At 41.1% G+C, this 10,260-nt stretch overlaps 1 non-coding gene across 1 annotated transcript; it reads left to right on the forward strand.

Annotated features, from left to right (window-relative positions):
• The first annotated feature begins 8,303 nt into the window (after positions 1 to 8,303).
• On the forward strand, positions 8,304 to 8,376 carry TRNAK-UUU (transfer RNA lysine (anticodon UUU)). The gene has a single exon. It is a non-coding gene; the product is annotated as a tRNA-Lys (tRNA).
• Positions 8,377 to 10,260: the final 1,884 nt, after the last annotated feature.

A 10,260-nucleotide genomic window follows, 5' to 3' on the forward strand; every position in this document is an offset into this window, starting at 1 on the left:
TGGCAGCTCTCTCAGGAAGTGCTCTTCTCTCTTTGGCATTTTAGTTGATCCAGTCCTCATTGCGTCCAAAGTTTTCTGATGAGTCTGAAAGTATAATTTTGTAATGTATCCTTTTCTTCCCTAGTTGTCACACCAGGAACAAAGACCTGCCACTATGTACAACATCTTGTCTGGAAGTCAAAATTTCATTATTATTACTGATATTATTATGATGGATTATTTAGAAAAGCTTCCTCCAGTTTTCTAATTATTGGTAAAGCCCCACACCTTTTCAGACTTGTTATACTGAGACAAACTCTATCAAATTTCTTTCCTATATGAGCTCTATGATTTGGAAGGAATTTCTACAGTCTGTCTTCTGGCTCTATTCTATGCCATTTATCTTTGTGTGATAACACTGTGCGGTCAGCAGATTGGACTGTAGGAATTGCTGTGGAAGCCGTTCCTGTACCAGGCTGGATGCCGCGCAGTAATGTAACCATCCATGACAACCCTGTGAGTCTCCTATATATACCCACTAGCCCACATCAATTATATTTTGATTTCAACTTCTCCTCACTTGGATTACCAAAATGCCTACAGACATTCCAATGGCAACTGACATGAGAGGTCAGAGTGGAAAGGCAAACCTGTTACAGTTAAGACGTCTGAATCTTACAAATTTTAGGAAAGTATATGACCAAGTGACCGTATTCCTAAAAATTTTCCCAGGACCACAGAAAAGCCCCATGTAAGTGAGGGGCCCTGAAATATAAGCTCTTTTAGCTTCACAGAAAGTCCACCTCCATCAATAACATGTGTACATACAATTACCACCACAATAAATAAACAAATAAGCACAACAAATGAAAACCGAGAACAGAAACAAGGCTAGCTGATATCCACAAATGGGTTTCTGCTAGTTTGACTTGTCCCTATATTTGATAGAACCTCCTAGGAGGATAAAACTTAAAAGATATTATACTTGATTAAGTATTCAAGAAAAATGGACACTTCTAAAAAAAGGAAGGCATCACGTTAGAGTGACTGTAATGCCTAGGTTTAAATCCCAGCATCACAATGTACTAGCCGTGTGACTCTGGGCAAGTTTGTTAGTCTTTTTACGCCTTAGTGTAGTATCTTTACCTATAAAACGGAGATGTGTGTGTGTGTGTGTGTGTGTGTACACACACACACACAAATATATATACTTACACATATTGATATATCGACATGTATTATATCTCTCCACATTACAACTCTTTCTACATGTATCTGCATCTGTATATGAAAAGAGCACCGAGCATATCGTAAGTATTCTTTAATGTCTGTGAGCATCATTGTTTGGATCTACTCTTAAGTAAATATTACACTGGTATTGCTTACCATGTTTAATAGGGAATTCATAAAGCTTACAACTTTTTAGGTAAAAGGCATTAGTCACTAACCTTCAATATACTCTGGAGTGCGTGGAAGTACGTATGGGGAGGAGTAAGGCCTGCCTTTAAAGACCCTCAACTGTATCTTGGAGAAAACTGCCTGGGAGGACAGCTCTCCAGGCCACCTGAGGTCAGGGGCCGTGTGTGTTTGAGGCGTCCACCTGCAGGACAGTGTGATTTCCTCCCAAGAGCGTAAGGCAGAAACTGAAGGGGGAGGGGCTTAGTGATGGAGACAATAAAGGTTGGATCTTCTGGAGAGAAGTTCAGGTAAAGAGGTGAGAGCGCTGAGAGTTTAGGAAGCTGGAGCGAGAGAAGGTAAGATGTTTACGTGTAGTGTCACGAGGGATACATGTGACCATGGAACGAGCAGCAGGGAAAGGAGACCCAAGTTGAGGACTGAGGAATTCAGAGGACGAGGCACTGGAGGCGGCATCCGTGTGCCTACTGAGGCCTCCCAGAGTGACAGCAGGGCTGCTTGGAGAGGAAGGCTGCAAAGCCCTGTGTCACTGTCCTTAATGGATGGAGGGGAGACTGGGAGGTTGACTGGGGAGACCCTCTCCATAGGGTGGAGGAGAAACTTCACAGGGAAAAGAGGTCTTACTTGAGGCTGACAAGCAAACGGATTTAGGAGAACTCCGGATGCCAGGCAGTTGGCTGGCAGGGCGCCCTCCAGTCCTGCAGCAGAAGGACCCCATGCCTGCCCCATAGGGGGTAGTTACAGTAGGGGGGTTGGCCAGGTGCCATGTAATGTACATACTTGACAAAGGACACACATTGCACCGGGAGCAGGGAAAGATGTTCCACCCAAGGTGAGAAGCTCAGCACCGGCTCTGTGGGCCTTTATCTCTCGGTAGGAAGTGGTCCAGGCCCAGAGCTCCCTCTTACGCGCGGCTGAGTGGTGGTCCAAAGACTGCATGCCTGAAGCTGCCTTTGCCAGCATACACGCCAGGTAGGAATGAGGGCCCTGAATTGTGGCTGTGGTCGTGGAAATGGAAAGTGGATAATGACATTGAAAGGAAGCGCTTTGGAAGCACGGCCTGGGGCACACTTCTTCCGAAGTGAGCATCAGAGGAGCGCTGGCTCTGCCTGAGGCTTAGAGCAGCTCACCTAGAGTTTCAGGAGCTCCGTGCCCCAGCGGGCGCCCAGAGCCCCCGTTGCAGCCACGTGTGGACGTCTCGTGGCAGCGCGTGGCCGCTCCCCCCATCCCCGCGGGCCTGAGTGGAGCGCGCCTGGCTCCTGTGACTGATGCTGGGCCGCTGGCCCTCTGCTCAGAGCCGGGCTCCTGCTGGCTCTCTGTCGGGTCCTTGGAGGCAGGACTTGTAATTTCCTGGGACACAGTGCCAGGTGAAATGGGTCATTGTATCAACAAGAATGACACAGTAACTTAAGCCTGGGAATGCAGTGTATCCAAGCTTGTCGTTTCCTAGATGAGGTCAAATTACAACAGTCCCTTAAAGGACAGAGAGGTTGAGAAATGTTGCTTCTTTCGGTTTTTTTGTTTTTTTTAAATTGTGAGGCACCTATGATGGTAGTGGCCATGGGAAGGAAGTGGAGGAGGGACCTTTCCACAGCTGTGACTTAAAATGACTGAATCAGGAATTAGGACCAAGAAACAGAAATTTCCTTGAGAGCGGAATGCGAAGGGTTCTGTGTTTCGCAGACAAGTCCAAGCCTTCCCGTTCTTTAGGCCCTTCCTTCCTTCCTTCCTTCCTTCCTTCCTTCTTCCTTCCTTCCTTCCTTCCTTCCTTCCTTCTTCCCTCCCTCCCTCCCTCCCTTTCTTTCCTTCCTTCCTTCTTTCCTTCTTTCCTTCTTCCCTCCCTCCCTCCCTCCCTTTCTTTCCTTCCTTTCTCTTCTTTCTTTCTCCCTAGGAGGCACTGCTTGTGAAATCCAGAACAATTCCCAGGCTCGCTTTGGGGTTCATTAACCATCTTGAACTATTTTCCAAATGTTTTAGGTTCGAAAAAACCCAAACCACACTGGGCCAGCCACTTTTTTTCTTCTTCACTGTCAAACCTATGTGTATTTTAAGGGAAATGTGAGCCATATGTTTCTGATTCCTTTACACTTAACTCATCAAGCAGGATTTGTTAAAGCCATTTGATGTCCTGGATGCCTTTTGAGCCGTTTCCTTGTGACTTGCAAAGCCCTTTATTCTCTAGACATAGGAAGTTGCATTTTATGAAATGTAAATGAGCTGAACCCCCAAAGGTCTGATCTGGGTCAGAATTCTGAATAATTGGAATTAGTTATAAGCATGCGCTATGCCACTCTTTCAGAAGAATTCCAGTGCAAGGAATAGCTCCCGTATTTTTCATTAAAATTTCATAAAGTTGGCTAAACCTTAATCAGAATATACTTGGGAGAAAAAAAAGGTAAAAAATACCTTATAGCAAGGACATATATAATTAATGAAAATGGATAAATATTTCTGATTAAATAAGAACTACCTCAGCTAAATTAACCTTAAAATGAAATAAAATAGAACAACCAAATGAATCTCCGACAGTCATTAAATTTGATCCCATAGGTAAGTGGCGGCTTTTATTTTATGGCCCCAAAGTGAACCTCAACTGAATATATTTTTTCCTCAGTACATCTCACTGGGACAATCAAGAGAATTCTCTAGAATCAAAGCTATTTTCATTTCTTCGAGAAATATCCTGTTCTCTTAGGCCGTCTTTTCCAGCAGCAGAAATTTTAAATAGAAATAAAGAGATACATAATCTAAGAGTATATCCTCTCCTCTATTTCTGGGAAGAAATTCTGTGTTCAGTGTGACGGAATAAAACAGGTTCAGTTCTGAGCCTTTGCAGTTGTTTCTCCTTCTGCCTGGAATAATCTTGCCCGAAATGATCATGAGTCTGGCTCATCTGTCCTCTCCTCCCGGAGGCTGGCTCGGACTCTCCTGGCTAAGGTAGCTCTCCCTTTCCCCTTCAGTAACTCTCTGCTCCATTTCTCTTTTTTATACTCTTCTGCAGGAATTAACACTATCTGCAGGTTACTCATTTATGCCTTTTGTGCACTTCGTGGTTCCTTTCACCACTGGAAATCTAAATGTATCCCTCTATCCCAATACCTAGGATGTTGGTGGCAAAATAGCAAGTACTCAGCCAGTGCTTACTGAATTTAATTGCAATCATTCGTTGAACCAACACTTGACAAACAACACCTATTGACATGTATTTTATCTCAGAAGAGGTCAGTTTATATCTAGTGGCTTTGATGAATGTGTTCTTAAGCAAACTTTGTCTTACCACACACATATGAATTTTAGGGTTAAGTTTCTACAAAAAATGGTGGCTGAGACTTTCATAGGGATTGTGCTTCATCTGTAGATTAATTTGGGGAGTATTGTCCTCTTAAAAATATTAAGTCTGCCTTTCCATTTATTTAGGTGTGATTTAATTTCTTTCAACAGTGTTTTGTAATTTCCACATGAAATGGAAGGGACCCAGAATAGCCAAAGAATCTTGAAAAAGAAGTCCAGAGTTTCAGGACTCAAACTTTCCAATTTAAAAACTTACTGAAGACTACACTCAAGACAGTATAATACTAACATTGGATGGACATACAGATCGGTGAAATAGAACTTAGAAATCGTAAATAATATCTTGCATTCATGATCAACTGATTTTTGACAAGAGTGCCAAGGCAATTCAGTGGGGGAAGAATAGTATTTTAAAATGGTGCTAGAGCAATAGAATACCCCCATGAGAAAGCATGAAGTTGGATTCCAACCTCATGCCATCTATAAAAATTAACTCAAAGTGAATTAAAGTACTAATTATAAGGACTAAAACTATAAAACTCTTACAAAAAAAAGCATAAATCATTTTGACTTTGGATCAAGCAATCATTCCTTAGATATGATACAAAAAAAACAGGCAAAAATGAATAAATAAATTGAACTTCATTAAATTAAAATTGTTATATTTTAAAATATACCATCAAAAAAAGTTTTAAAAAGGCAACCCACAGGACAGGAGAAAAATACTTGCAAATCCTATATCTGATAAGGGGTATGTATCCAGAAAACGAATCCTAACAATTTAACAGTAAAAGAATAAAAAACTGAATTAAAAATGGACACATGGACAAAGGATTTGGATAGACATTTCTACAAAAAAGCTATACGAATAGCTAGTAAGTACGTGAAAAAAATGCTCAACATTATTAGTCATTAAGGAAATGCAAATCAAAACGAAAATGAGATACCACTTCAGACCCACTAGGATGACTATAATAACAATAATTTAAAAAACTAGAGAATAACAATCAATAAGTATGTGGAGAAATTGGAACACATGTATATTGCTGGTTGGAATGTAAAATGATACAGCTGATGTGGAAAACACGTTGGTAGTTCCTCAAAAACTTAAACATGGAGTTACCCTATGACCCAGCAATGTCACACCTAGGTATATACCCAAGAGATGGACAACACATGTCTACACAAAAACTGGTACATGAATGGTTATAGCAGCCTTATCTGTAATAACCAAAAAAATGGAAACAACCCAAATGTCCATCAATGGATGAATGAATAAACAAAGCGCTACAGCTACATGCTACGGCATAATGGTCCTTGAAAATAATATGCAAAGTGAAAGAGACTAGACACAAAAAGCTACACGTCGTATGCTTCCAGTAATATAAAATGTCCAGAATAATCCAGTATTGAGACAGAAAGTAGATTAGTGTTTGCAAAGCACCAGGGATGGCAGGGAAAGATAATTTACTGCTCGTGGGTACAGTGTTTCTTTTGCGAGCAATGAAAATGTTCTGGAATTAGATATTGGTGATGGTTGCGCAATTTAGTGAATATACGAAAACGCACTAAACTGTATACTTAAACAGGTGAATTTTATGGGATGTGAATGATGTGTAAAATTATAACTGGTTTCACAATTACTCAATTCTTTTGTGAGTGTATCAGTTCCCATGGGAGAAATGGGAAAGGAAAAACGATGTGTTTGATTTGAGAATTAGTCCTACTCGTTGTTCATTGTCTTTCTTCTGGGCTTTCTCAGTGCTTAAGCATGAAAGGTGGAGAACTGAAGGAGCAATGCTTCCTGACAGAGAAGAGGTGTTAGAGAAATGTGCTGCCGTGGTCTGTGGATGGGGTTCTTTCCAGATTCACCCTTGTTGTGCCCTGAAAGGGCTGGCTGATGTTTAGGAAAGGAAACATAAGAGAGAGCTTTTTGCCTTGCTTTTGTTACCTCACCAGCAATATTTATTTTTGGAACCGGAAATCTATAGATCGATGTGTAACACTCTCTTAGTTCAGGACCATGATGAATGACGGGCTACTGAGAATAGAACGTTTTCCTGTCAACTTACTGGCAGAGTAGGAAGCTCTCAGGCAGCAAAGGTGAAGGTTTAGAATTCTGAGAAAAGAATGGTGTAAGTATGACCTCATCAGAGACAACGACCTTTTTGATTTGTGCTTTCGAAGTAAAACTATGTAAAAATTATCCATGATAGTAAAAGATGGGTGGGAGGAGAATTGCCCATGGCACGTGTAATCTGAAATAGCATTTTAAGTGCTACTGGGCTCTTTTTTAAAAAATGCTGTTGTGCTTTTAATGAAAAAGAGAAGAAAAAAGGAAAATTTATATTCGGCCTTAAAAACGCATTTGCATGTGTAACAATTGAAGGGGCAAATCTTCCTTGTGAATTGTGTTTTCTCACAGTTACGTAGCATGAGGCCATACCTTCCAATGCTGGAAGACTGGTAGGGTATTTGCGATATTATTCTGCTGAGTGGATGTTACATGGAGGTAATGGAAAGATGACTGCACTTAATTTCTGTCTGCTGGTGACTTAATGCTGAAGGTACATGATAATTAAAGGGAAAATTAAATAATGATGACTTCCATCTTCACATCAAGGTGGAACTTGTTTACATTTCATGTGGTTATTCTGTTATTTCATCTGGTTTATACCTATCTATCTATCTACGTATCTATCTCTATAACCCCATTTTGACAAAATAGGATCATATTGCATGCACTTCCGTCTCTCACTTAACTGTCAGTGCATGTTTGCAAATAAGTATTTATTTCTACTATGACTACAATATTTGAGGAACTAATATGTCCAGTGTACTGTGTCTTGAATAATTAGACATCATCTTTGCGTTCAGATTTTAAACTCTGTGGCGTAAACAATTAACCAGTTTACTGTTACAGTAAATTGATAAGAGATGAGATGGATCATAGGGGGAATACCCTAGGAAGTAAGGCAAATGGGAGACTTACAAGACAAGGCTAGCAAGTAAGGCAGAACCCAGATTATGCTGGATTGTTTTAAACCAGGTCAGGTTAGTGAGACTATTGCGAGGGCTGGTGGAAACCATTAAAGGGTTTTAGGCAGGACGTGGCATAATTGGATTTGTAGTTGTGAGAGGAAATTCTACTTATATGTGTAGTGATCAGATAATTTATTATCCAAATCAGGAAACTTTATGCTGGGACTACAGGTGTAAATTTTGGCTCTTCTGGGCAAACTAGGATGTATGGTTATCCTGTTGACAGAAGACTACAATGGAATTAGAGCGGTACGTGAAGCTGAGTTAGGAGAAAAAATGATGGTTTGGACCCCGATGAGGCAGTCCATAAAGAGAGAGAGAGGGAGTTAGATAAACATAAGAGTTATTTTGAACAAAGAACATGAAAAGGTGGTGACTGAATGTGAAAGGGGAGAGAGAGAGAAGTTGAGGTCTAGCAGGCATCCGGCATGAAAAACCGAATGGATATTGGAGACATTTATTGAGATGAGGAAGGTTGGAGGAGCCTTAGAAGGAAGGTGATAGTTTTCGATAAGGACGTGAGTGGAAGGTAGCCGTTAGGCACTCAGAAGGCATCAAGATTCATGCCAGGGAATTCCCTGGTGGTCCAGTGGTTAGGACTTGGGGCTTTTACTGCCAAGGGCCCAGGTTCAATCCTTGGTCGGGGAACTAAGAATCCTGCAAGCCAAGCGGCGTGGCTAAAGGAAAAAAAACTAATAAAAGAAATAAAAAGTAGAACATTTACATTAAAAAAAAAAAGATTTATGCCAGCCACTTCTTCACATTTTCTGTATCATCCGAGGTGCTCATCTGGCCTGAAGGACATTGTGGACCTCAGAGCACTAGCCATGGCCCAAGTCTTTCTAGCACATTAATGACTCCAGAAATATCAAATACTTATTATATTCTCACACTGTCAGCAATTTCTCCTGATCGTTTGGCTCAGAGGTTGGAAATGTAGTCTCATTCTGTATTTTCATGCTGATTCATCGGGAGAAATGCCTTAAGAACCTCCTATTCCAGGCGAGCTGTTTGAAGATGCCTGGTGTGATGAGTGGTTGAAAAAAAGTTTTAAAAACTGCCCTTTGGGGATCTGACAGTCTTGATAAATTAAGGGACAGGGTGCTTGATGACCCGAAATGATAGGATCTGATGCCAGTGGAAGGTGTATTTTGCCTTGGTTAAACTCAACTCTGCAATAAAACCTGTAAAGATTTCTGGTGTTTAGAGAAGTGATTAAAGGTTCAATATAGGAGGCAAAATAAAATTTGAATAATGTGGGCTAAAAAATAGATGCCTCGGGCTTCCTGGTGGCGCAGTGGTTGAGAGTCCGCCTGCCGATGCAGGGGACACGGGTTCGTGCCCCGGTCCGGGAAGATCCCATATGCCGCGGAGCGGCTGGGCCCGTGAGCCGTGGCCACTGAGCCTGTGCGTCTGGAGCCTGTGTTCCGCAATGGGAGAGGCCACAACAGTGAGAGGGCTGCGTACCGCAAAAAAAAAAAAAAAAAAGATGCCTCTGTGTGTTTGTGTGTGTGTGTGTGTGTGTGAAAGAGAGAGAGAGAGGGAGTATTGGATAGGAGTGGAAGTTCACAACTTATATACAGGTTGGCCCCCAAAGCTACATCACTATCTATTTTTCTCACTTCGTCTAGGTAAACTTGGCTCCTAAATCTTTTAATTAAAGTCCATCTTGCATTTTTTAAATGAAAGGTGGACCCAACTCAATTACACACATACAGGTGATATACTTGGAGGATTATGTGAAGTACACCAAGAAGAGCAGATGTGCCTTCCTGTGAGAGAGATTCCGTTTTGTTTTGTTCTTCATTCCTCTTTTTGATGTTGGTTGACTCAACTTCCTTTAGTCCTGACCTCTGCATTGATGGATCATTAGAAACTTGAAAGGATCTACACAGATATGAAAGTGCATCCCCATTTGTGTTCCTTTGAGTTGCAACAGTTTTATAGGTAGATCAAATGTTACTATTGCTCATGTTTTAAAAAATGAAAAAAGTGAGATATGGAAGATTGCAACTTGAAGTCTCAATATTAACTGAGCAAAGGACACTCAGAAGGGGCAGCTATCCTGGGTCTTATATTTGAGACACGGTCTTGATGCCAGAGGTGTTGGCTGAGAGCCTTTCTGAAGCCCAAGTGTGGATCTTGTTAACATGGATTTAACAAACCTGAATGGCTAACCTTGGGAATGTACAAAATACAACTGCACTTACCTTGTATGTGAAACCGATACAGAGCTGCTGAGTTGGAGAAGAATTCCCCTGCTTTCCAGAATCAGATCTGTCTTCTGTTACTTTGCTTAAAGTATGCAGCTGTTCCGGAGAATTAGTGTTGCTTCCTTTCACATTAATAGCAGAATAACTAACTTTCCACTGTATTTAATAACAATGTCAGTCTCCTTTAGAGTACTAGGAATCTTTGCCATCCCCTTTTTATGAAAAAAAAAAAAAAACCACACAATTCCTTACTTCTAAGCTTCTCGAAGAAAATTTTCCGAATTTGTTTCACTGTGATTCAAATTTCACCGATCTAAAA

Source organism: Globicephala melas, chromosome 20, assembly GCF_963455315.2.
Source record: "Globicephala melas chromosome 20, mGloMel1.2, whole genome shotgun sequence".
Lineage (NCBI taxonomy): Eukaryota > Metazoa > Chordata > Mammalia > Artiodactyla > Delphinidae > Globicephala > Globicephala melas.